Here is a 22,843-nt window from a genome sequence, read left to right as displayed (position 1 = left end):
AAAAGCATCTGCAAGTTCCTACACACCCGCTGAAAACCCATACCAGGGATGGGGCTCGAACCCATGCGGACAACTGTCCATTGGATCTTAAGTCCAACGCCTTAACCACTCGGCCACCCTGGTGAGACCCTAGGTCCTGCCTTACTCAGCTCCCTTTTCATGCTGGCTGCTCCAGCGCAGGCTGTCCAGCAAGAGGTGATTGCAGAGTAAAAAGGCTTTTGCAGGAGGATAAAGGTAATTGCTTATGACAAACACACTGTGTGACACCTAACTTTTCCCCACTCGTACTTTATGGGCAATCTATACAGTGGAGTTAGCTTAGTCACAATAAGGAAGTGAGCAAGGCAGGCTCACAAGAGCATCTCCTCCCTGGTGGTCTAGTGGCTAGGATTCGGCGCTTTCACCGCCGCGGCCCGGGTTCGATTCCCGGTCAGGGAAGATCCCTCTAAGACGTAGACGTGCGTAATTTGTCCACGCAGCTCAGCTTTTTTTAATCGAAGGTCCTTAAAAAGGCACCCCGACCTATAGACGAAAGCAGAGGAAAGGGGCTGGGTCCCCTGTGTCCCAGGTTGCTTTGCTCCCATTGCCCTCAGCCACCTTCATGCGCACGCAGTCCCCCACCCAGTCAGGTGCTCTATGTGGGCGTAAAGTGCAGTACCAGCTCATCAGAAAGGTAAATTGCTGGAAAACCCGGCTGCGATGTATACATCTACTTTGGAGCACTCTTCTCCCTTGCACTCTTGAATCGGTCATTCGCAATGTATTCTTCCAGCAAGCTGAATAACGAGGTAGGTGTGAGAAGGTGTACCAGCTGTCTTTGAGCTATCAGCGGCCACTAGGTGTCCCTCTTGTGATTTCCCGGGGATCCCGATTGTACAGGAATTCGTCGGTTCAGTAGCACGGGGGAGGGGATGGCCTGTGCTTGGAAGTGACAAACAGTCTGGTGGAATCATGAGTGTTTTTTCAAGTTCTGATTCATATTCGCTGTAGAATAAAATATGCTTTCAGCCCCCATGAGCTTTGTCACTAGGAGAGCAGTGTAGGAACTTTTGCTGTATGGCTGTGGGTTCCCTGGTGGTCTAGTGGTTAGGATTCGGCGCTCTCACCGCCGCGGCCCGGGTTCGATTCCCGGTCAGGGAACAGTCCTTCTTCTGCCCTTGAATGCTTTTCCTTCCCGCAGGTCAGGGCTTCTCAAAATGAATTTGCTTTTCTGACAAACAGTTTGCCTAGCATCCCGCAATCTGGCTCCTAATTTGATTTTCGCAAGGTTCCCTTTGAGTTGCTTTCCTCGGCGGGAGGAAAATCTCTTGTGCAAGGCTCTTGAGGAAGTGAGATTCTGTATTCCGAGGTGCGCTTCTTTTCGTAGGCTTCTGACCACATGGTGTGCGGCAGGAAGTCATCTTTGACAGGGCCGCAGGCTTTGTCTCCAAATGGCATCCCGGACCCACTGCAACCCACCTTTTTGCTGAAACGGAAGTCTGGTTCAGGGTAAGAAAAAGCTGAGCTGCACGTACCGAAAGCAGCAGAGCCCAGCGGCGGAGAGGGTGTGGCCAGGGCTGTCTGATTTGCATAGTGACCAGTGGCATCTTGGGAATGTACAGGCTTTGGAGCCTAACGGGTGCTGCAGGGGTCTGCCTGGCCGGAGAAATGCCTGTCTGGCGCTCCCCTCAGGACACACGTGTCTTCCGTTCGAGCATGGAGGGTGAGGGACATGGGTCACCCTCATATACAGGGGTGTGGGCATGGGCAGGATGGGGCGTGGGGGACCCGTCAGGGCATTGCCCGTTTGGAAGCCCGTTCGGAAGGCAAGAGGAGGCGGAGGCGGAGGCGGGAATCTCTGCTCAATTTTTTCCCGAGGCCTGGGGACAAGCCTTTGCACATTTGATCCAGCCGGGCCTGCATCAGCAGATCCTGCTCCGATGGCAAGGGAGAGCCTGCAGGTGTAAATCAAAGAAAGGGGAGAAATCCGCAAGAGGCGGGTTAACAAATTCCAGTGGCAGGCCCATGTTCCCCAGGAAGCAAGTACTTCCTCCTGCTCCCTTCAGTGGGAAAAGACATAGGAGGTGTATTTCTCTAAGCAGGGGCTCTGCGTAGGTGGCACTGCATTGCTTTGGGAAGCATCCATGCTAAGTGCAGAGTAGCAGCAGACCCCACAGCTGAGACGTGAATTGGGACTGTTAAGGAAGGGCACTGGGAGGGTGAGGAGGGCAGAGGAAAATGCTTTAAAAAAGCATCTGCAAGTTCCTACACACCCGCTGAAAACCCATACCAGGGATGGGGCTCGAACCCATGCGGACAACTGTCCATTGGATCTTAAGTCCAACGCCTTAACCACTCGGCCACCCTGGTGAGACCCTAGGCCCTGCCTTACTCAGCTCCCTTTTCATGCTGGCTGCTCCAGCGCAGGCTGTCCAGCAAGAGGTGATTGCAGAGTAAAAAGGCTTTTGCAGGAGGATAAAGGTAATTGCTTATGACAAACACACTGTGTGACACCTAACTTTTCCCCACTCGTACTTTATGGGCAATCTATACAGTGGAGTTAGCTTAGTCACAATAAGGAAGTGAGCAAGGCAGGCTCACAAGAGCATCTCCTCCCTGGTGGTCTAGTGGCTAGGATTCGGCGCTTTCACCGCCGCGGCCCGGGTTCGATTCCCGGTCAGGGAAGATCCCTCGTAGACGTGCGTAATTTGTCCACGCAGCTCAGCTTTTTTTAATCGAAGGTCCTTAAAAAGGCACCCCGACCTATAGACGAAAGCAGAGGAAAGGGGCTGGGTCCCCTGTGTCCCAGGTTGCTTTGCTCCCATTGCCCTCAGCCACCTTCATGCGCACGCAGTCCCCCACCCAGTCAGGTGCTCTATGTGGGCGTAAAGTGCAGTACCAGCTCATCAGAAAGGTAAATTGCTGGAAAACCCGGCTGCGATGTATACATCTACTTTGGAGCACTCTTCTCCCTTGCACTCTTGAATCGGTCATTCGCAATGTATTCTTCCAGCAAGCTGAATAACGAGGTAGGTGTGAGAAGGTGTACCAGCTGTCTTTGAGCTATCAGCGGCCACTAGGTGTCCCTCTTGTGATTTCCCGGGGATCCCGATTGTACAGGAATTCGTCGGTTCAGTAGCACGGGGGAGGGGATGGCCTGTGCTTGGAAGTGACAAACAGTCTGGTGGAATCATGAGTGTTTTTTCAAGTTCTGATTCATATTCGCTGTAGAATAAAATATGCTTTCAGCCCCCATGAGCTTTGTCACTAGGAGAGCAGTGTAGGAACTTTTGCTGTATGGCTGTGGGTTCCCTGGTGGTCTAGTGGTTAGGATTCGGCGCTCTCACCGCCGCGGCCCGGGTTCGATTCCCGGTCAGGGAACAGTCCTTCTTCTGCCCTTGAATGCTTTTCCTTCCCGCAGGTCAGGGCTTCTCAAAATGAATTTGCTTTTCTGACAAACAGTTTGCCTAGCATCCCGCAATCTGGCTCCTAATTTGATTTTCGCAAGGTTCCCTTTGAGTTGCTTTCCTCGGCGGGAGGAAAATCTCTTGTGCAAGGCTCTTGAGGAAGTGAGATTCTGTATTCCGAGGTGCGCTTCTTTTCGTAGGCTTCTGACCACATGGTGTGCGGCAGGAAGTCATCTTTGACAGGGCCGCAGGCTTTGTCTCCAAATGGCATCCCGGACCCACTGCAACCCACCTTTTTGCTGAAACGGAAGTCTGATTCAGGGTAAGAAAAAGCTGAGCTGCACGTACCGAAAGCAGCAGAGCCCAGCGGCGGAGAGGGTGTGGCCAGGGCTGTCTGATTTGCATAGTGACCAGTGGCATCTTGGGAATGTACAGGCTTTGGAGCCTAACGGGTGCTGCAGGGGTCTGCCTGGCCGGAGAAATGCCTGTCTGGCGCTCCCCTCAGGACACACGTGTCTTCCGTTCGAGCATGGAGGGTGAGGGACATGGGTCACCCTCATATACAGGGGTGTGGGCATGGGCAGGATGGGGCGTGGGGGACCCGTCAGGGCATTGCCCGTTTGGAAGCCCGTTCGGAAGGCAAGAGGAGGCGGAGGCGGGAATCTCTGCTCAATTTTTTCCCGAGGCCTGGGGACAAGCCTTTGCACATTTGATCCAGCCGGGCCTGCATCAGCAGATCCTGCTCCGATGGCAAGGGAGAGCCTGCAGGTGTAAATCAAAGAAAGGGGAGAAATCCGCAAGAGGCGGGTTAACAAATTCCAGTGGCAGGCCCATGTTCCCCAGGAAGCAAGTACTTCCTCCTGCTCCCTTCAGTGGGAAAAGACATAGGAGGTGTATTTCTCTAAGCAGGGGCTCTGCGTAGGTGGCACTGCATTGCTTTGGCAAACATCCATGCTAAGTGCAGAGTAGCAGCAGACCCCACAGCTGAGACGTGAATTGGGACTGTTAAGGAAGGGCACTGGGAGGGTGAGGAGGGCAGAGGAAAATGCTTTACAAAAGCATCTGCAAGTTCCTACACACCCGCTGAAAACCCATACCAGGGATGGGGCTCGAACCCATGCGGACAACTGTCCATTGGATCTTAAGTCCAACGCCTTAACCACTCGGCCACCCTGGTGAGACCCTAGGTCCTGCCTTACTCAGCTCCCTTTTCATGCTGGCTGCTCCAGCGCAGGCTGTCCAGCAAGAGGTGATTGCAGAGTAAAAAGGCTTTTGCAGGAGGATAAAGGTAATTGCTTATGACAAACACACTGTGTGACACCTAACTTTTCCCCACTCGTACTTTATGGGCAATCTATACAGTGGAGTTAGCTTAGTCACAATAAGGAAGTGAGCAAGGCAGGCTCACAAGAGCATCTCCTCCCTGGTGGTCTAGTGGCTAGGATTCGGCGCTTTCACCGCCGCGGCCCGGGTTCGATTCCCGGTCAGGGAAGATCCCTCTAAGACGTAGACGTGCGTAATTTGTCCACGCAGCTCAGCTTTTTTTAATCGAAGGTCCTTAAAAAGGCACCCGAGACCTATAGACGAAAGCAGAGGAAAGGGGCTGGGTCCCCTGTGTCCCAGGTTGCTTTGCTCCCATTGCCCTCAGCCACCTTCATGCGCACGCAGTCCCCCACCCAGTCAGGTGCTCTATGTGGGCGTAAAGTGCAGTACCAGCTCATCAGAAAGGTAAATTGCTGGAAAACCCGGCTGCGATGTATACATCTACTTTGGAGCACTCTTCTCCCTTGCACTCTTGAATCGGTCATTCGCAATGTATTCTTCCAGCAAGCTGAATAACGAGGTAGGTGTGAGAAGGTGTACCAGCTGTCTTTGAGCTATCAGCGGCCACTAGGTGTCCCTCTTGTGATTTCCCGGGGATCCCGATTGTACAGGAATTCGTCGGTTCAGTAGCACGGGGGAGGGGATGGCCTGTGCTTGGAAGTGACAAACAGTCTGGTGGAATCATGAGTGTTTTTTCAAGTTCTGATTCATATTCGCTGTAGAATAAAATATGCTTTCAGCCCCCATGAGCTTTGTCACTAGGAGAGCAGTGTAGGAACTTTTGCTGTATGGCTGTGGGTTCCCTGGTGGTCTAGTGGTTAGGATTCGGTGCTCTCACCGCCGCGGCCCGGGTTCGATTCCCGGTCAGGGAACAGTCCTTCTTCTGCCCTTGAATGCTTTTCCTTCCCGCAGGTCAGGGCTTCTCAAAATGAATTTGCTTTTCTGACAAACAGTTTGCCTAGCATCCCGCAATCTGGCTCCTAATTTGATTTTCGCAAGGTTCCCTTTGAGTTGCTTTCCTCGGCGGGAGGAAAATCTCTTGTGCAAGGCTCTTGAGGAAGTGAGATTCTGTATTCCGAGGTGCGCTTCTTTTCGTAGGCTTCTGACCACATGGTGTGCGGCAGGAAGTCATCTTTGACAGGGCCGCAGGCTTTGTCTCCAAATGGCATCCCGGACCCACTGCAACCCACCTTTTTGCTGAAACGGAAGTCTGGTTCAGGGTAAGAAAAAGCTGAGCTGCACGTACCGAAAGCAGCAGAGCCCAGCGGCGGAGAGGGTGTGGCCAGGGCTGTCTGATTTGCATAGTGACCAGTGGCATCTTGGGAATGTACAGGCTTTGGAGCCTAACGGGTGCTGCAGGGGTCTGCCTGGCCGGAGAAATGCCTGTCTGGCGCTCCCCTCAGGACACACGTGTCTTCCGTTCGAGCATGGAGGGTGAGGGACATGGGTCACCCTCATATACAGGGGTGTGGGCATGGGCAGGATGGGGCGTGGGTGACCCGTCAGGGCATTGCCCGTTTGGAAGCCCGTTCGGAAGGCAAGAGGAGGCGGAGGCGGAGGCGGGAATCTCTGCTCAATTTTTTCCCGAGGCCTGGGGACAAGCCTTTGCACATTTGATCCAGCCGGGCCTGCATCAGCAGATCCTGCTCCGATGGCAAGGGAGAGCCTGCAGGTGTAAATCAAAGAAAGGGGAGAAATCCGCAAGAGGCGGGTTAACAAATTCCAGTGGCAGGCCCATGTTCCCCAGGAAGCAAGTACTTCCTCCTGCTCCCTTCAGTGGGAAAAGACATAGGAGGTGTATTTCTCTAAGCAGGGGCTCTGCGTAGGTGGCACTGCATTGCTTTGGCAAACATCCATGCTAAGTGCAGAGTAGCAGCAGACCCCACAGCTGAGACGTGAATTGGGACTGTTAAGGAAGGGCACTGGGAGGGTGAGGAGGGCAGAGGAAAATGCTTTACAAAAGCATCTGCAAGTTCCTACACACCCGCTGAAAACCCATACCAGGGATGGGGCTCGAACCCATGCGGACAACTGTCCATTGGATCTTAAGTCCAACGCCTTAACCACTCGGCCACCCTGGTGAGACCCTAGGTCCTGCCTTACTCAGCTCCCTTTTCATGCTGGCTGCTCCAGCGCAGGCTGTCCAGCAAGAGGTGATTGCAGAGTAAAAAGGCTTTTGCAGGAGGATAAAGGTAATTGCTTATGACAAACACACTGTGTGACACCTAACTTTTCCCCACTCGTACTTTATGGGCAATCTATACAGTGGAGTTAGCTTAGTCACAATAAGGAAGTGAGCAAGGCAGGCTCACAAGAGCATCTCCTCCCTGGTGGTCTAGTGGCTAGGATTCGGCGCTTTCACCGCCGCGGCCCGGGTTCGATTCCCGGTCAGGGAAGATCCCTCTAAGACGTAGACGTGCGTAATTTGTCCACGCAGCTCAGCTTTTTTTAATCGAAGGTCCTTAAAAAGGCACCCCGACCTATAGACGAAAGCAGAGGAAAGGGGCTGGGTCCCCTGTGTCCCAGGTTGCTTTGCTCCCATTGCCCTCAGCCACCTTCATGCGCACGCAGTCCCCCACCCAGTCAGGTGCTCTATGTGGGCGTAAAGTGCAGTACCAGCTCATCAGAAAGGTAAATTGCTGGAAAACCCGGCTGCGATGTATACATCTACTTTGGAGCACTCTTCTCCCTTGCACTCTTGAATCGGTCATTCGCAATGTATTCTTCCAGCAAGCTGAATAACGAGGTAGGTGTGAGAAGGTGTACCAGCTGTCTTTGAGCTATCAGCGGCCACTAGGTGTCCCTCTTGTGATTTCCCGGGGATCCCGATTGTACAGGAATTCGTCGGTTCAGTAGCACGGGGGAGGGGATGGCCTGTGCTTGGAAGTGACAAACAGTCTGGTGGAATCATGAGTGTTTTTTCAAGTTCTGATTCATATTCGCTGTAGAATAAAATATGCTTTCAGCCCCCATGAGCTTTGTCACTAGGAGAGCAGTGTAGGAACTTTTGCTGTATGGCTGTGGGTTCCCTGGTGGTCTAGTGGTTAGGATTCGGCGCTCTCACCGCCGCGGCCCGGGTTCGATTCCCGGTCAGGGAACAGTCCTTCTTCTGCCCTTGAATGCTTTTCCTTCCCGCAGGTCAGGGCTTCTCAAAATGAATTTGCTTTTCTGACAAACAGTTTGCCTAGCATCCCGCAATCTGGCTCCTAATTTGATTTTCGCAAGGTTCCCTTTGAGTTGCTTTCCTCGGCGGGAGGAAAATCTCTTGTGCAAGGCTCTTGAGGAAGTGAGATTCTGTATTCCGAGGTGCGCTTCTTTTCGTAGGCTTCTGACCACATGGTGTGCGGCAGGAAGTCATCTTTGACAGGGCCGCAGGCTTTGTCTCCAAATGGCATCCCGGACCCACTGCAACCCACCTTTTTGCTGAAACGGAAGTCTGGTTCAGGGTAAGAAAAAGCTGAGCTGCACGTACCGAAAGCAGCAGAGCCCAGCGGCGGAGAGGGTGTGGCCAGGGCTGTCTGATTTGCATAGTGACCAGTGGCATCTTGGGAATGTACAGGCTTTGGAGCCTAACGGGTGCTGCAGGGGTCTGCCTGGCCGGAGAAATGCCTGTCTGGCGCTCCCCTCAGGACACACGTGTCTTCCGTTCGAGCATGGAGGGTGAGGGACATGGGTCACCCTCATATACAGGGGTGTGGGCATGGGCAGGATGGGGCGTGGGGGACCCGTCAGGGCATTGCCCGTTTGGAAGCCCGTTCGGAAGGCAAGAGGAGGCGGAGGCGGAGGCGGGAATCTCTGCTCAATTTTTTCCCGAGGCCTGGGGACAAGCCTTTGCACATTTGATCCAGCCGGGCCTGCATCAGCAGATCCTGCTCCGATGGCAAGGGAGAGCCTGCAGGTGTAAATCAAAGAAAGGGGAGAAATCCGCAAGAGGCGGGTTAACAAATTCCAGTGGCAGGCCCATGTTCCCCAGGAAGCAAGTACTTCCTCCTGCTCCCTTTAGTGGGAAAAGACATAGGAGGTGTATTTCTCTAAGCAGGGGCTCTGCGTAGGTGGCACTGCATTGCTTTGGGAAGCATCCATGCTAAGTGCAGAGTAGCAGCAGACCCCACAGCTGAGACGTGAATTGGGACTGTTAAGGAAGGGCACTGGGAGGGTGAGGAGGGCAGAGGAAAATGCTTTAAAAAAGCATCTGCAAGTTCCTACACACCCGCTGAAAACCCATACCAGGGATGGGGCTCGAACCCATGCGGACAACTGTCCATTGGATCTTAAGTCCAACGCCTTAACCACTCGGCCACCCTGGTGAGACCCTAGGCCCTGCCTTACTCAGCTCCCTTTTCATGCTGGCTGCTCCAGCGCAGGCTGTCCAGCAAGAGGTGATTGCAGAGTAAAAAGGCTTTTGCAGGAGGATAAAGGTAATTGCTTATGACAAACACACTGTGTGACACCTAACTTTTCCCCACTCGTACTTTATGGGCAATCTATACAGTGGAGTTAGCTTAGTCACAATAAGGAAGTGAGCAAGGCAGGCTCACAAGAGCATCTCCTCCCTGGTGGTCTAGTGGCTAGGATTCGGCGCTTTCACCGCCGCGGCCCGGGTTCGATTCCCGGTCAGGGAAGATCCCTCGTAGACGTGCGTAATTTGTCCACGCAGCTCAGCTTTTTTTAATCGAAGGTCCTTAAAAAGGCACCCCGACCTATAGACGAAAGCAGAGGAAAGGGGCTGGGTCCCCTGTGTCCCAGGTTGCTTTGCTCCCATTGCCCTCAGCCACCTTCATGCGCACGCAGTCCCCCACCCAGTCAGGTGCTCTATGTGGGCGTAAAGTGCAGTACCAGCTCATCAGAAAGGTAAATTGCTGGAAAACCCGGCTGCGATGTATACATCTACTTTGGAGCACTCTTCTCCCTTGCACTCTTGAATCGGTCATTCGCAATGTATTCTTCCAGCAAGCTGAATAACGAGGTAGGTGTGAGAAGGTGTACCAGCTGTCTTTGAGCTATCAGCGGCCACTAGGTGTCCCTCTTGTGATTTCCCGGGGATCCCGATTGTACAGGAATTCGTCGGTTCAGTAGCACGGGGGAGGGGATGGCCTGTGCTTGGAAGTGACAAACAGTCTGGTGGAATCATGAGTGTTTTTTCAAGTTCTGATTCATATTCGCTGTAGAATAAAATATGCTTTCAGCCCCCATGAGCTTTGTCACTAGGAGAGCAGTGTAGGAACTTTTGCTGTATGGCTGTGGGTTCCCTGGTGGTCTAGTGGTTAGGATTCGGCGCTCTCACCGCCGCGGCCCGGGTTCGATTCCCGGTCAGGGAACAGTCCTTCTTCTGCCCTTGAATGCTTTTCCTTCCCGCAGGTCAGGGCTTCTCAAAATGAATTTGCTTTTCTGACAAACAGTTTGCCTAGCATCCCGCAATCTGGCTCCTAATTTGATTTTCGCAAGGTTCCCTTTGAGTTGCTTTCCTCGGCGGGAGGAAAATCTCTTGTGCAAGGCTCTTGAGGAAGTGAGATTCTGTATTCCGAGGTGCGCTTCTTTTCGTAGGCTTCTGACCACATGGTGTGCGGCAGGAAGTCATCTTTGACAGGGCCGCAGGCTTTGTCTCCAAATGGCATCCCGGACCCACTGCAACCCACCTTTTTGCTGAAACGGAAGTCTGATTCAGGGTAAGAAAAAGCTGAGCTGCACGTACCGAAAGCAGCAGAGCCCAGCGGCGGAGAGGGTGTGGCCAGGGCTGTCTGATTTGCATAGTGACCAGTGGCATCTTGGGAATGTACAGGCTTTGGAGCCTAACGGGTGCTGCAGGGGTCTGCCTGGCCGGAGAAATGCCTGTCTGGCGCTCCCCTCAGGACACACGTGTCTTCCGTTCGAGCATGGAGGGTGAGGGACATGGGTCACCCTCATATACAGGGGTGTGGGCATGGGCAGGATGGGGCGTGGGGGACCCGTCAGGGCATTGCCCGTTTGGAAGCCCGTTCGGAAGGCAAGAGGAGGCGGAGGCGGGAATCTCTGCTCAATTTTTTCCCGAGGCCTGGGGACAAGCCTTTGCACATTTGATCCAGCCGGGCCTGCATCAGCAGATCCTGCTCCGATGGCAAGGGAGAGCCTGCAGGTGTAAATCAAAGAAAGGGGAGAAATCCGCAAGAGGCGGGTTAACAAATTCCAGTGGCAGGCCCATGTTCCCCAGGAAGCAAGTACTTCCTCCTGCTCCCTTCAGTGGGAAAAGACATAGGAGGTGTATTTCTCTAAGCAGGGGCTCTGCGTAGGTGGCACTGCATTGCTTTGGCAAACATCCATGCTAAGTGCAGAGTAGCAGCAGACCCCACAGCTGAGACGTGAATTGGGACTGTTAAGGAAGGGCACTGGGAGGGTGAGGAGGGCAGAGGAAAATGCTTTACAAAAGCATCTGCAAGTTCCTACACACCCGCTGAAAACCCATACCAGGGATGGGGCTCGAACCCATGCGGACAACTGTCCATTGGATCTTAAGTCCAACGCCTTAACCACTCGGCCACCCTGGTGAGACCCTAGGTCCTGCCTTACTCAGCTCCCTTTTCATGCTGGCTGCTCCAGCGCAGGCTGTCCAGCAAGAGGTGATTGCAGAGTAAAAAGGCTTTTGCAGGAGGATAAAGGTAATTGCTTATGACAAACACACTGTGTGACACCTAACTTTTCCCCACTCGTACTTTATGGGCAATCTATACAGTGGAGTTAGCTTAGTCACAATAAGGAAGTGAGCAAGGCAGGCTCACAAGAGCATCTCCTCCCTGGTGGTCTAGTGGCTAGGATTCGGCGCTTTCACCGCCGCGGCCCGGGTTCGATTCCCGGTCAGGGAAGATCCCTCTAAGACGTAGACGTGCGTAATTTGTCCACGCAGCTCAGCTTTTTTTAATCGAAGGTCCTTAAAAAGGCACCCGAGACCTATAGACGAAAGCAGAGGAAAGGGGCTGGGTCCCCTGTGTCCCAGGTTGCTTTGCTCCCATTGCCCTCAGCCACCTTCATGCGCACGCAGTCCCCCACCCAGTCAGGTGCTCTATGTGGGCGTAAAGTGCAGTACCAGCTCATCAGAAAGGTAAATTGCTGGAAAACCCGGCTGCGATGTATACATCTACTTTGGAGCACTCTTCTCCCTTGCACTCTTGAATCGGTCATTCGCAATGTATTCTTCCAGCAAGCTGAATAACGAGGTAGGTGTGAGAAGGTGTACCAGCTGTCTTTGAGCTATCAGCGGCCACTAGGTGTCCCTCTTGTGATTTCCCGGGGATCCCGATTGTACAGGAATTCGTCGGTTCAGTAGCACGGGGGAGGGGATGGCCTGTGCTTGGAAGTGACAAACAGTCTGGTGGAATCATGAGTGTTTTTTCAAGTTCTGATTCATATTCGCTGTAGAATAAAATATGCTTTCAGCCCCCATGAGCTTTGTCACTAGGAGAGCAGTGTAGGAACTTTTGCTGTATGGCTGTGGGTTCCCTGGTGGTCTAGTGGTTAGGATTCGGTGCTCTCACCGCCGCGGCCCGGGTTCGATTCCCGGTCAGGGAACAGTCCTTCTTCTGCCCTTGAATGCTTTTCCTTCCCGCAGGTCAGGGCTTCTCAAAATGAATTTGCTTTTCTGACAAACAGTTTGCCTAGCATCCCGCAATCTGGCTCCTAATTTGATTTTCGCAAGGTTCCCTTTGAGTTGCTTTCCTCGGCGGGAGGAAAATCTCTTGTGCAAGGCTCTTGAGGAAGTGAGATTCTGTATTCCGAGGTGCGCTTCTTTTCGTAGGCTTCTGACCACATGGTGTGCGGCAGGAAGTCATCTTTGACAGGGCCGCAGGCTTTGTCTCCAAATGGCATCCCGGACCCACTGCAACCCACCTTTTTGCTGAAACGGAAGTCTGGTTCAGGGTAAGAAAAAGCTGAGCTGCACGTACCGAAAGCAGCAGAGCCCAGCGGCGGAGAGGGTGTGGCCAGGGCTGTCTGATTTGCATAGTGACCAGTGGCATCTTGGGAATGTACAGGCTTTGGAGCCTAACGGGTGCTGCAGGGGTCTGCCTGGCCGGAGAAATGCCTGTCTGGCGCTCCCCTCAGGACACACGTGTCTTCCGTTCGAGCATGGAGGGTGAGGGACATGGGTCACCCTCATATACAGGGGTGTGGGCATGGGCAGGATGGGGCGTGGGTGACCCGTCAGGGCATTGCCCGTTTGGAAGCCCGTTCGGAAGGCAAGAGGAGGCGGAGGCGGAGGCGGGAATCTCTGCTCAATTTTTTCCCGAGGCCTGGGGACAAGCCTTTGCACATTTGATCCAGCCGGGCCTGCATCAGCAGATCCTGCTCCGATGGCAAGGGAGAGCCTGCAGGTGTAAATCAAAGAAAGGGGAGAAATCCGCAAGAGGCGGGTTAACAAATTCCAGTGGCAGGCCCATGTTCCCCAGGAAGCAAGTACTTCCTCCTGCTCCCTTCAGTGGGAAAAGACATAGGAGGTGTATTTCTCTAAGCAGGGGCTCTGCGTAGGTGGCACTGCATTGCTTTGGCAAACATCCATGCTAAGTGCAGAGTAGCAGCAGACCCCACAGCTGAGACGTGAATTGGGACTGTTAAGGAAGGGCACTGGGAGGGTGAGGAGGGCAGAGGAAAATGCTTTACAAAAGCATCTGCAAGTTCCTACACACCCGCTGAAAACCCATACCAGGGATGGGGCTCGAACCCATGCGGACAACTGTCCATTGGATCTTAAGTCCAACGCCTTAACCACTCGGCCACCCTGGTGAGACCCTAGGTCCTGCCTTACTCAGCTCCCTTTTCATGCTGGCTGCTCCAGCGCAGGCTGTCCAGCAAGAGGTGATTGCAGAGTAAAAAGGCTTTTGCAGGAGGATAAAGGTAATTGCTTATGACAAACACACTGTGTGACACCTAACTTTTCCCCACTCGTACTTTATGGGCAATCTATACAGTGGAGTTAGCTTAGTCACAATAAGGAAGTGAGCAAGGCAGGCTCACAAGAGCATCTCCTCCCTGGTGGTCTAGTGGCTAGGATTCGGCGCTTTCACCGCCGCGGCCCGGGTTCGATTCCCGGTCAGGGAAGATCCCTCTAAGACGTAGACGTGCGTAATTTGTCCACGCAGCTCAGCTTTTTTTAATCGAAGGTCCTTAAAAAGGCACCCCGACCTATAGACGAAAGCAGAGGAAAGGGGCTGGGTCCCCTGTGTCCCAGGTTGCTTTGCTCCCATTGCCCTCAGCCACCTTCATGCGCACGCAGTCCCCCACCCAGTCAGGTGCTCTATGTGGGCGTAAAGTGCAGTACCAGCTCATCAGAAAGGTAAATTGCTGGAAAACCCGGCTGCGATGTATACATCTACTTTGGAGCACTCTTCTCCCTTGCACTCTTGAATCGGTCATTCGCAATGTATTCTTCCAGCAAGCTGAATAACGAGGTAGGTGTGAGAAGGTGTACCAGCTGTCTTTGAGCTATCAGCGGCCACTAGGTGTCCCTCTTGTGATTTCCCGGGGATCCCGATTGTACAGGAATTCGTCGGTTCAGTAGCACGGGGGAGGGGATGGCCTGTGCTTGGAAGTGACAAACAGTCTGGTGGAATCATGAGTGTTTTTTCAAGTTCTGATTCATATTCGCTGTAGAATAAAATATGCTTTCAGCCCCCATGAGCTTTGTCACTAGGAGAGCAGTGTAGGAACTTTTGCTGTATGGCTGTGGGTTCCCTGGTGGTCTAGTGGTTAGGATTCGGCGCTCTCACCGCCGCGGCCCGGGTTCGATTCCCGGTCAGGGAACAGTCCTTCTTCTGCCCTTGAATGCTTTTCCTTCCCGCAGGTCAGGGCTTCTCAAAATGAATTTGCTTTTCTGACAAACAGTTTGCCTAGCATCCCGCAATCTGGCTCCTAATTTGATTTTCGCAAGGTTCCCTTTGAGTTGCTTTCCTCGGCGGGAGGAAAATCTCTTGTGCAAGGCTCTTGAGGAAGTGAGATTCTGTATTCCGAGGTGCGCTTCTTTTCGTAGGCTTCTGACCACATGGTGTGCGGCAGGAAGTCATCTTTGACAGGGCCGCAGGCTTTGTCTCCAAATGGCATCCCGGACCCACTGCAACCCACCTTTTTGCTGAAACGGAAGTCTGGTTCAGGGTAAGAAAAAGCTGAGCTGCACGTACCGAAAGCAGCAGAGCCCAGCGGCGGAGAGGGTGTGGCCAGGGCTGTCTGATTTGCATAGTGACCAGTGGCATCTTGGGAATGTACAGGCTTTGGAGCCTAACGGGTGCTGCAGGGGTCTGCCTGGCCGGAGAAATGCCTGTCTGGCGCTCCCCTCAGGACACACGTGTCTTCCGTTCGAGCATGGAGGGTGAGGGACATGGGTCACCCTCATATACAGGGGTGTGGGCATGGGCAGGATGGGGCGTGGGGGACCCGTCAGGGCATTGCCCGTTTGGAAGCCCGTTCGGAAGGCAAGAGGAGGCGGAGGCGGAGGCGGGAATCTCTGCTCAATTTTTTCCCGAGGCCTGGGGACAAGCCTTTGCACATTTGATCCAGCCGGGCCTGCATCAGCAGATCCTGCTCCGATGGCAAGGGAGAGCCTGCAGGTGTAAATCAAAGAAAGGGGAGAAATCCGCAAGAGGCGGGTTAACAAATTCCAGTGGCAGGCCCATGTTCCCCAGGAAGCAAGTACTTCCTCCTGCTCCCTTCAGTGGGAAAAGACATAGGAGGTGTATTTCTCTAAGCAGGGGCTCTGCGTAGGTGGCACTGCATTGCTTTGGGAAGCATCCATGCTAAGTGCAGAGTAGCAGCAGACCCCACAGCTGAGACGTGAATTGGGACTGTTAAGGAAGGGCACTGGGAGGGTGAGGAGGGCAGAGGAAAATGCTTTAAAAAAGCATCTGCAAGTTCCTACACACCCGCTGAAAACCCATACCAGGGATGGGGCTCGAACCCATGCGGACAACTGTCCATTGGATCTTAAGTCCAACGCCTTAACCACTCGGCCACCCTGGTGAGACCCTAGGCCCTGCCTTACTCAGCTCCCTTTTCATGCTGGCTGCTCCAGCGCAGGCTGTCCAGCAAGAGGTGATTGCAGAGTAAAAAGGCTTTTGCAGGAGGATAAAGGTAATTGCTTATGACAAACACACTGTGTGACACCTAACTTTTCCCCACTCGTACTTTATGGGCAATCTATACAGTGGAGTTAGCTTAGTCACAATAAGGAAGTGAGCAAGGCAGGCTCACAAGAGCATCTCCTCCCTGGTGGTCTAGTGGCTAGGATTCGGCGCTTTCACCGCCGCGGCCCGGGTTCGATTCCCGGTCAGGGAAGATCCCTCGTAGACGTGCGTAATTTGTCCACGCAGCTCAGCTTTTTTTAATCGAAGGTCCTTAAAAAGGCACCCCGACCTATAGACGAAAGCAGAGGAAAGGGGCTGGGTCCCCTGTGTCCCAGGTTGCTTTGCTCCCATTGCCCTCAGCCACCTTCATGCGCACGCAGTCCCCCACCCAGTCAGGTGCTCTATGTGGGCGTAAAGTGCAGTACCAGCTCATCAGAAAGGTAAATTGCTGGAAAACCCGGCTGCGATGTATACATCTACTTTGGAGCACTCTTCTCCCTTGCACTCTTGAATCGGTCATTCGCAATGTATTCTTCCAGCAAGCTGAATAACGAGGTAGGTGTGAGAAGGTGTACCAGCTGTCTTTGAGCTATCAGCGGCCACTAGGTGTCCCTCTTGTGATTTCCCGGGGATCCCGATTGTACAGGAATTCGTCGGTTCAGTAGCACGGGGGAGGGGATGGCCTGTGCTTGGAAGTGACAAACAGTCTGGTGGAATCATGAGTGTTTTTTCAAGTTCTGATTCATATTCGCTGTAGAATAAAATATGCTTTCAGCCCCCATGAGCTTTGTCACTAGGAGAGCAGTGTAGGAACTTTTGCTGTATGGCTGTGGGTTCCCTGGTGGTCTAGTGGTTAGGATTCGGCGCTCTCACCGCCGCGGCCCGGGTTCGATTCCCGGTCAGGGAACAGTCCTTCTTCTGCCCTTGAATGCTTTTCCTTCCCGCAGGTCAGGGCTTCTCAAAATGAATTTGCTTTTCTGACAAACAGTTTGCCTAGCATCCCGCAATCTGGCTCCTAATTTGATTTTCGCAAGGTTCCCTTTGAGTTGCTTTCCTCGGCGGGAGGAAAATCTCTTGTGCAAGGCTCTTGAGGAAGTGAGATTCTGTATTCCGAGGTGCGCTTCTTTTCGTAGGCTTCTGACCACATGGTGTGCGGCAGGAAGTCATCTTTGACAGGGCCGCAGGCTTTGTCTCCAAATGGCATCCCGGACCCACTGCAACCCACCTTTTTGCTGAAACGGAAGTCTGATTCAGGGTAAGAAAAAGCTGAGCTGCACGTACCGAAAGCAGCAGAGCCCAGCGGCGGAGAGGGTGTGGCCAGGGCTGTCTGATTTGCATAGTGACCAGTGGCATCTTGGGAATGTACAGGCTTTGGAGCCTAACGGGTGCTGCAGGGGTCTGCCTGGCCGGAGAAATGCCTGTCTGGCGCTCCCCTCAGGACACACGTGTCTTCCGTTCGAGCATGGAGGGTGAGGGACATGGGTCACCCTCATATACAGGGGTGTGGGCATGGGCAGGATGGGGCGTGGGGGACCCGTCAGGGCATTGCCCGTTTGGAAGCCCGTTCGGAAGGCAAGAGGAGGCGGAGGCGGGAATCTCTGCTCAATTTTTTCCCGAGGCCTGGGGACAAGCCTTTGCACATTTGATCCAGCCGGGCCTGCATCAGCAGATCCTGCTCCGATGGCAAGGGAGAGCCTGCAGGTGTAAATCAAAGAAAGGGGAGAAATCCGCAAGAGGCGGGTTAACAAATTCCAGTGGCAGGCCCATGTTCCCCAGGAAGCAAGTACTTCCTCCTGCTCCCTTCAGTGGGAAAAGACATAGGAGGTGTATTTCTCTAAGCAGGGGCTCTGCGTAGGTGGCACTGCATTGCTTTGGCAAACATCCATGCTAAGTGCAGAGTAGCAGCAGACCCCACAGCTGAGACGTGAATTGGGACTGTTAAGGAAGGGCACTGGGAGGGTGAGGAGGGCAGAGGAAAATGCTTTACAAAAGCATCTGCAAGTTCCTACACACCCGCTGAAAACCCATACCAGGGATGGGGCTCGAACCCATGCGGACAACTGTCCATTGGATCTTAAGTCCAACGCCTTAACCACTCGGCCACCCTGGTGAGACCCTAGGTCCTGCCTTACTCAGCTCCCTTTTCATGCTGGCTGCTCCAGCGCAGGCTGTCCAGCAAGAGGTGATTGCAGAGTAAAAAGGCTTTTGCAGGAGGATAAAGGTAATTGCTTATGACAAACACACTGTGTGACACCTAACTTTTCCCCACTCGTACTTTATGGGCAATCTATACAGTGGAGTTAGCTTAGTCACAATAAGGAAGTGAGCAAGGCAGGCTCACAAGAGCATCTCCTCCCTGGTGGTCTAGTGGCTAGGATTCGGCGCTTTCACCGCCGCGGCCCGGGTTCGATTCCCGGTCAGGGAAGATCCCTCTAAGACGTAGACGTGCGTAATTTGTCCACGCAGCTCAGCTTTTTTTAATCGAAGGTCCTTAAAAAGGCACCCGAGACCTATAGACGAAAGCAGAGGAAAGGGGCTGGGTCCCCTGTGTCCCAGGTTGCTTTGCTCCCATTGCCCTCAGCCACCTTCATGCGCACGCAGTCCCCCACCCAGTCAGGTGCTCTATGTGGGCGTAAAGTGCAGTACCAGCTCATCAGAAAGGTAAATTGCTGGAAAACCCGGCTGCGATGTATACATCTACTTTGGAGCACTCTTCTCCCTTGCACTCTTGAATCGGTCATTCGCAATGTATTCTTCCAGCAAGCTGAATAACGAGGTAGGTGTGAGAAGGTGTACCAGCTGTCTTTGAGCTATCAGCGGCCACTAGGTGTCCCTCTTGTGATTTCCCGGGGATCCCGATTGTACAGGAATTCGTCGGTTCAGTAGCACGGGGGAGGGGATGGCCTGTGCTTGGAAGTGACAAACAGTCTGGTGGAATCATGAGTGTTTTTTCAAGTTCTGATTCATATTCGCTGTAGAATAAAATATGCTTTCAGCCCCCATGAGCTTTGTCACTAGGAGAGCAGTGTAGGAACTTTTGCTGTATGGCTGTGGGTTCCCTGGTGGTCTAGTGGTTAGGATTCGGTGCTCTCACCGCCGCGGCCCGGGTTCGATTCCCGGTCAGGGAACAGTCCTTCTTCTGCCCTTGAATGCTTTTCCTTCCCGCAGGTCAGGGCTTCTCAAAATGAATTTGCTTTTCTGACAAACAGTTTGCCTAGCATCCCGCAATCTGGCTCCTAATTTGATTTTCGCAAGGTTCCCTTTGAGTTGCTTTCCTCGGCGGGAGGAAAATCTCTTGTGCAAGGCTCTTGAGGAAGTGAGATTCTGTATTCCGAGGTGCGCTTCTTTTCGTAGGCTTCTGACCACATGGTGTGCGGCAGGAAGTCATCTTTGACAGGGCCGCAGGCTTTGTCTCCAAATGGCATCCCGGACCCACTGCAACCCACCTTTTTGCTGAAACGGAAGTCTGGTTCAGGGTAAGAAAAAGCTGAGCTGCACGTACCGAAAGCAGCAGAGCCCAGCGGCGGAGAGGGTGTGGCCAGGGCTGTCTGATTTGCATAGTGACCAGTGGCATCTTGGGAATGTACAGGCTTTGGAGCCTAACGGGTGCTGCAGGGGTCTGCCTGGCCGGAGAAATGCCTGTCTGGCGCTCCCCTCAGGACACACGTGTCTTCCGTTCGAGCATGGAGGGTGAGGGACATGGGTCACCCTCATATACAGGGGTGTGGGCATGGGCAGGATGGGGCGTGGGTGACCCGTCAGGGCATTGCCCGTTTGGAAGCCCGTTCGGAAGGCAAGAGGAGGCGGAGGCGGAGGCGGGAATCTCTGCTCAATTTTTTCCCGAGGCCTGGGGACAAGCCTTTGCACATTTGATCCAGCCGGGCCTGCATCAGCAGATCCTGCTCCGATGGCAAGGGAGAGCCTGCAGGTGTAAATCAAAGAAAGGGGAGAAATCCGCAAGAGGCGGGTTAACAAATTCCAGTGGCAGGCCCATGTTCCCCAGGAAGCAAGTACTTCCTCCTGCTCCCTTCAGTGGGAAAAGACATAGGAGGTGTATTTCTCTAAGCAGGGGCTCTGCGTAGGTGGCACTGCATTGCTTTGGCAAACATCCATGCTAAGTGCAGAGTAGCAGCAGACCCCACAGCTGAGACGTGAATTGGGACTGTTAAGGAAGGGCACTGGGAGGGTGAGGAGGGCAGAGGAAAATGCTTTACAAAAGCATCTGCAAGTTCCTACACACCCGCTGAAAACCCATACCAGGGATGGGGCTCGAACCCATGCGGACAACTGTCCATTGGATCTTAAGTCCAACGCCTTAACCACTCGGCCACCCTGGTGAGACCCTAGGTCCTGCCTTACTCAGCTCCCTTTTCATGCTGGCTGCTCCAGCGCAGGCTGTCCAGCAAGAGGTGATTGCAGAGTAAAAAGGCTTTTGCAGGAGGATAAAGGTAATTGCTTATGACAAACACACTGTGTGACACCTAACTTTTCCCCACTCGTACTTTATGGGCAATCTATACAGTGGAGTTAGCTTAGTCACAATAAGGAAGTGAGCAAGGCAGGCTCACAAGAGCATCTCCTCCCTGGTGGTCTAGTGGCTAGGATTCGGCGCTTTCACCGCCGCGGCCCGGGTTCGATTCCCGGTCAGGGAAGATCCCTCTAAGACGTAGACGTGCGTAATTTGTCCACGCAGCTCAGCTTTTTTTAATCGAAGGTCCTTAAAAAGGCACCCCGACCTATAGACGAAAGCAGAGGAAAGGGGCTGGGTCCCCTGTGTCCCAGGTTGCTTTGCTCCCATTGCCCTCAGCCACCTTCATGCGCACGCAGTCCCCCACCCAGTCAGGTGCTCTATGTGGGCGTAAAGTGCAGTACCAGCTCATCAGAAAGGTAAATTGCTGGAAAACCCGGCTGCGATGTATACATCTACTTTGGAGCACTCTTCTCCCTTGCACTCTTGAATCGGTCATTCGCAATGTATTCTTCCAGCAAGCTGAATAACGAGGTAGGTGTGAGAAGGTGTACCAGCTGTCTTTGAGCTATCAGCGGCCACTAGGTGTCCCTCTTGTGATTTCCCGGGGATCCCGATTGTACAGGAATTCGTCGGTTCAGTAGCACGGGGGAGGGGATGGCCTGTGCTTGGAAGTGACAAACAGTCTGGTGGAATCATGAGTGTTTTTTCAAGTTCTGATTCATATTCGCTGTAGAATAAAATATGCTTTCAGCCCCCATGAGCTTTGTCACTAGGAGAGCAGTGTAGGAACTTTTGCTGTATGGCTGTGGGTTCCCTGGTGGTCTAGTGGTTAGGATTCGGCGCTCTCACCGCCGCGGCCCGGGTTCGATTCCCGGTCAGGGAACAGTCCTTCTTCTGCCCTTGAATGCTTTTCCTTCCCGCAGGTCAGGGCTTCTCAAAATGAATTTGCTTTTCTGACAAACAGTTTGCCTAGCATCCCGCAATCTGGCTCCTAATTTGATTTTCGCAAGGTTCCCTTTGAGTTGCTTTCCTCGGCGGGAGGAAAATCTCTTGTGCAAGGCTCTTGAGGAAGTGAGATTCTGTATTCCGAGGTGCGCTTCTTTTCGTAGGCTTCTGACCACATGGTGTGCGGCAGGAAGTCATCTTTGACAGGGCCGCAGGCTTTGTCTCCAAATGGCATCCCGGACCCACTGCAACCCACCTTTTTGCTGAAACGGAAGTCTGGTTCAGGGTAAGAAAAAGCTGAGCTGCACGTACCGAAAGCAGCAGAGCCCAGCGGCGGAGAGGGTGTGGCCAGGGCTGTCTGATTTGCATAGTGACCAGTGGCATCTTGGGAATGTACAGGCTTTGGAGCCTAACGGGTGCTGCAGGGGTCTGCCTGGCCGGAGAAATGCCTGTCTGGCGCTCCCCTCAGGACACACGTGTCTTCCGTTCGAGCATGGAGGGTGAGGGACATGGGTCACCCTCATATACAGGGGTGTGGGCATGGGCAGGATGGGGCGTGGGGGACCCGTCAGGGCATTGCCCGTTTGGAAGCCCGTTCGGAAGGCAAGAGGAGGCGGAGGCGGGAATCTCTGCTCAATTTTTTCCCGAGGCCTGGGGACAAGCCTTTGCACATTTGATCCAGCCGGGCCTGCATCAGCAGATCCTGCTCCGATGGCAAGGGAGAGCCTGCAGGTGTAAATCAAAGAAAGGGGAGAAATCCGCAAGAGGCGGGTTAACAAATTCCAGTGGCAGGCCCATGTTCCCCAGGAAGCAAGTACTTCCTCCTGCTCCCTTCAGTGGGAAAAGACATAGGAGGTGTATTTCTCTAAGCAGGGGCTCTGCGTAGGTGGCACTGCATTGCTTTGGCAAACATCCATGCTAAGTGCAGAGTAGCAGCAGACCCCACAGCTGAGACGTGAATTGGGACTGTTAAGGAAGGGCACTGGGAGGGTGAGGAGGGCAGAGGAAAATGCTTTACAAAAGCATCTGCAAGTTCCTACACACCCGCTGAAAACCCATACCAGGGATGGGGCTCGAACCCATGCGGACAACTGTCCATTGGATCTTAAGTCCAACGCCTTAACCACTCGGCCACCCTGGTGAGACCCTAGGTCCTGCCTTACTCAGCTCCCTTTTCATGCTGGCTGCTCCAGCGCAGGCTGTCCAGCAAGAGGTGATTGCAGAGTAAAAAGGCTTTTGCAGGAGGATAAAGGTAATTGCTTATGACAAACACACTGTGTGACACCTAACTTTTCCCCACTCGTACTTTATGGGCAATCTATACAGTGGAGTTAGCTTAGTCACAATAAGGAAGTGAGCAAGGCAGGCTCACAAGAGCATCTCCTCCCTGGTGGTCTAGTGGCTAGGATTCGGCGCTTTCACCGCCGCGGCCCGGGTTCGATTCCCGGTCAGGGAAGATCCCTCTAAGACGTAGACGTGCGTAATTTGTCCACGCAGCTCAGCTTTTTTTAATCGAAGGTCCTTAAAAAGGCACCCCGACCTATAGACGAAAGCAGAGGAAAGGGGCTGGGTCCCCTGTGTCCCAGGTTGCTTTGCTCCCATTGCCCTCAGCCACCTTCATGCGCACGCAGTCCCCCACC

At 53.4% G+C, this 22,843-nt stretch overlaps 32 non-coding genes across 32 annotated transcripts; 21 read left to right on the top strand and 11 right to left on the bottom strand.

Annotated features, from left to right (window-relative positions):
• Positions 1–40: 40 nt before the first annotated feature.
• Positions 41–123, bottom strand: TRNAL-UAA (transfer RNA leucine (anticodon UAA)). The gene has a single exon. It is a non-coding gene; the product is annotated as a tRNA-Leu (tRNA).
• A 243-nt stretch (positions 124–366) lies between these two features.
• Positions 367–438, top strand: TRNAE-UUC (transfer RNA glutamic acid (anticodon UUC)). Its single transcript has one exon. It is a non-coding gene; the product is annotated as a tRNA-Glu (tRNA).
• Positions 439–1,068: 630 nt separating this feature from the next.
• Positions 1,069–1,140, top strand: TRNAE-CUC (transfer RNA glutamic acid (anticodon CUC)). The gene has a single exon. It is a non-coding gene; the product is annotated as a tRNA-Glu (tRNA).
• A 1,126-nt stretch (positions 1,141–2,266) lies between these two features.
• TRNAL-UAA (transfer RNA leucine (anticodon UAA)) lies at positions 2,267–2,349 on the bottom strand. The gene has a single exon. It is a non-coding gene; the product is annotated as a tRNA-Leu (tRNA).
• A 243-nt stretch (positions 2,350–2,592) lies between these two features.
• TRNAE-UUC (transfer RNA glutamic acid (anticodon UUC)) lies at positions 2,593–2,664 on the top strand. Its single transcript has one exon. It is a non-coding gene; the product is annotated as a tRNA-Glu (tRNA).
• Positions 2,665–3,288: 624 nt separating this feature from the next.
• TRNAE-CUC (transfer RNA glutamic acid (anticodon CUC)) lies at positions 3,289–3,360 on the top strand. Its single transcript has one exon. It is a non-coding gene; the product is annotated as a tRNA-Glu (tRNA).
• A 1,120-nt stretch (positions 3,361–4,480) lies between these two features.
• TRNAL-UAA (transfer RNA leucine (anticodon UAA)) lies at positions 4,481–4,563 on the bottom strand. The gene has a single exon. It is a non-coding gene; the product is annotated as a tRNA-Leu (tRNA).
• Positions 4,564–4,806: 243 nt separating this feature from the next.
• TRNAE-UUC (transfer RNA glutamic acid (anticodon UUC)) lies at positions 4,807–4,878 on the top strand. The gene has a single exon. It is a non-coding gene; the product is annotated as a tRNA-Glu (tRNA).
• A 631-nt stretch (positions 4,879–5,509) lies between these two features.
• On the top strand, positions 5,510–5,581 carry TRNAE-CUC (transfer RNA glutamic acid (anticodon CUC)). Its single transcript has one exon. It is a non-coding gene; the product is annotated as a tRNA-Glu (tRNA).
• A 1,126-nt stretch (positions 5,582–6,707) lies between these two features.
• TRNAL-UAA (transfer RNA leucine (anticodon UAA)) lies at positions 6,708–6,790 on the bottom strand. The gene has a single exon. It is a non-coding gene; the product is annotated as a tRNA-Leu (tRNA).
• A 243-nt stretch (positions 6,791–7,033) lies between these two features.
• TRNAE-UUC (transfer RNA glutamic acid (anticodon UUC)) lies at positions 7,034–7,105 on the top strand. Its single transcript has one exon. It is a non-coding gene; the product is annotated as a tRNA-Glu (tRNA).
• A 630-nt stretch (positions 7,106–7,735) lies between these two features.
• Positions 7,736–7,807, top strand: TRNAE-CUC (transfer RNA glutamic acid (anticodon CUC)). The gene has a single exon. It is a non-coding gene; the product is annotated as a tRNA-Glu (tRNA).
• Positions 7,808–8,933: 1,126 nt separating this feature from the next.
• TRNAL-UAA (transfer RNA leucine (anticodon UAA)) lies at positions 8,934–9,016 on the bottom strand. Its single transcript has one exon. It is a non-coding gene; the product is annotated as a tRNA-Leu (tRNA).
• Positions 9,017–9,259: 243 nt separating this feature from the next.
• TRNAE-UUC (transfer RNA glutamic acid (anticodon UUC)) lies at positions 9,260–9,331 on the top strand. The gene has a single exon. It is a non-coding gene; the product is annotated as a tRNA-Glu (tRNA).
• A 624-nt stretch (positions 9,332–9,955) lies between these two features.
• On the top strand, positions 9,956–10,027 carry TRNAE-CUC (transfer RNA glutamic acid (anticodon CUC)). The gene has a single exon. It is a non-coding gene; the product is annotated as a tRNA-Glu (tRNA).
• A 1,120-nt stretch (positions 10,028–11,147) lies between these two features.
• TRNAL-UAA (transfer RNA leucine (anticodon UAA)) lies at positions 11,148–11,230 on the bottom strand. The gene has a single exon. It is a non-coding gene; the product is annotated as a tRNA-Leu (tRNA).
• A 243-nt stretch (positions 11,231–11,473) lies between these two features.
• On the top strand, positions 11,474–11,545 carry TRNAE-UUC (transfer RNA glutamic acid (anticodon UUC)). Its single transcript has one exon. It is a non-coding gene; the product is annotated as a tRNA-Glu (tRNA).
• Positions 11,546–12,176: 631 nt separating this feature from the next.
• On the top strand, positions 12,177–12,248 carry TRNAE-CUC (transfer RNA glutamic acid (anticodon CUC)). Its single transcript has one exon. It is a non-coding gene; the product is annotated as a tRNA-Glu (tRNA).
• Positions 12,249–13,374: 1,126 nt separating this feature from the next.
• On the bottom strand, positions 13,375–13,457 carry TRNAL-UAA (transfer RNA leucine (anticodon UAA)). The gene has a single exon. It is a non-coding gene; the product is annotated as a tRNA-Leu (tRNA).
• Positions 13,458–13,700: 243 nt separating this feature from the next.
• TRNAE-UUC (transfer RNA glutamic acid (anticodon UUC)) lies at positions 13,701–13,772 on the top strand. The gene has a single exon. It is a non-coding gene; the product is annotated as a tRNA-Glu (tRNA).
• A 630-nt stretch (positions 13,773–14,402) lies between these two features.
• TRNAE-CUC (transfer RNA glutamic acid (anticodon CUC)) lies at positions 14,403–14,474 on the top strand. Its single transcript has one exon. It is a non-coding gene; the product is annotated as a tRNA-Glu (tRNA).
• A 1,126-nt stretch (positions 14,475–15,600) lies between these two features.
• On the bottom strand, positions 15,601–15,683 carry TRNAL-UAA (transfer RNA leucine (anticodon UAA)). The gene has a single exon. It is a non-coding gene; the product is annotated as a tRNA-Leu (tRNA).
• A 243-nt stretch (positions 15,684–15,926) lies between these two features.
• On the top strand, positions 15,927–15,998 carry TRNAE-UUC (transfer RNA glutamic acid (anticodon UUC)). The gene has a single exon. It is a non-coding gene; the product is annotated as a tRNA-Glu (tRNA).
• Positions 15,999–16,622: 624 nt separating this feature from the next.
• TRNAE-CUC (transfer RNA glutamic acid (anticodon CUC)) lies at positions 16,623–16,694 on the top strand. The gene has a single exon. It is a non-coding gene; the product is annotated as a tRNA-Glu (tRNA).
• A 1,120-nt stretch (positions 16,695–17,814) lies between these two features.
• Positions 17,815–17,897, bottom strand: TRNAL-UAA (transfer RNA leucine (anticodon UAA)). The gene has a single exon. It is a non-coding gene; the product is annotated as a tRNA-Leu (tRNA).
• A 243-nt stretch (positions 17,898–18,140) lies between these two features.
• TRNAE-UUC (transfer RNA glutamic acid (anticodon UUC)) lies at positions 18,141–18,212 on the top strand. The gene has a single exon. It is a non-coding gene; the product is annotated as a tRNA-Glu (tRNA).
• Positions 18,213–18,843: 631 nt separating this feature from the next.
• On the top strand, positions 18,844–18,915 carry TRNAE-CUC (transfer RNA glutamic acid (anticodon CUC)). The gene has a single exon. It is a non-coding gene; the product is annotated as a tRNA-Glu (tRNA).
• Positions 18,916–20,041: 1,126 nt separating this feature from the next.
• On the bottom strand, positions 20,042–20,124 carry TRNAL-UAA (transfer RNA leucine (anticodon UAA)). Its single transcript has one exon. It is a non-coding gene; the product is annotated as a tRNA-Leu (tRNA).
• Positions 20,125–20,367: 243 nt separating this feature from the next.
• On the top strand, positions 20,368–20,439 carry TRNAE-UUC (transfer RNA glutamic acid (anticodon UUC)). The gene has a single exon. It is a non-coding gene; the product is annotated as a tRNA-Glu (tRNA).
• A 630-nt stretch (positions 20,440–21,069) lies between these two features.
• On the top strand, positions 21,070–21,141 carry TRNAE-CUC (transfer RNA glutamic acid (anticodon CUC)). The gene has a single exon. It is a non-coding gene; the product is annotated as a tRNA-Glu (tRNA).
• A 1,120-nt stretch (positions 21,142–22,261) lies between these two features.
• On the bottom strand, positions 22,262–22,344 carry TRNAL-UAA (transfer RNA leucine (anticodon UAA)). The gene has a single exon. It is a non-coding gene; the product is annotated as a tRNA-Leu (tRNA).
• A 243-nt stretch (positions 22,345–22,587) lies between these two features.
• TRNAE-UUC (transfer RNA glutamic acid (anticodon UUC)) lies at positions 22,588–22,659 on the top strand. Its single transcript has one exon. It is a non-coding gene; the product is annotated as a tRNA-Glu (tRNA).
• Positions 22,660–22,843: the final 184 nt, after the last annotated feature.

Source organism: Triturus cristatus, chromosome 5_2 (genome assembly GCF_964204655.1).
Source record: "Triturus cristatus chromosome 5_2, aTriCri1.1, whole genome shotgun sequence".
NCBI lineage: Eukaryota > Metazoa > Chordata > Amphibia > Caudata > Salamandridae > Triturus > Triturus cristatus.
This window is presented reverse-complemented; position numbering and strand designations above follow the sequence as displayed.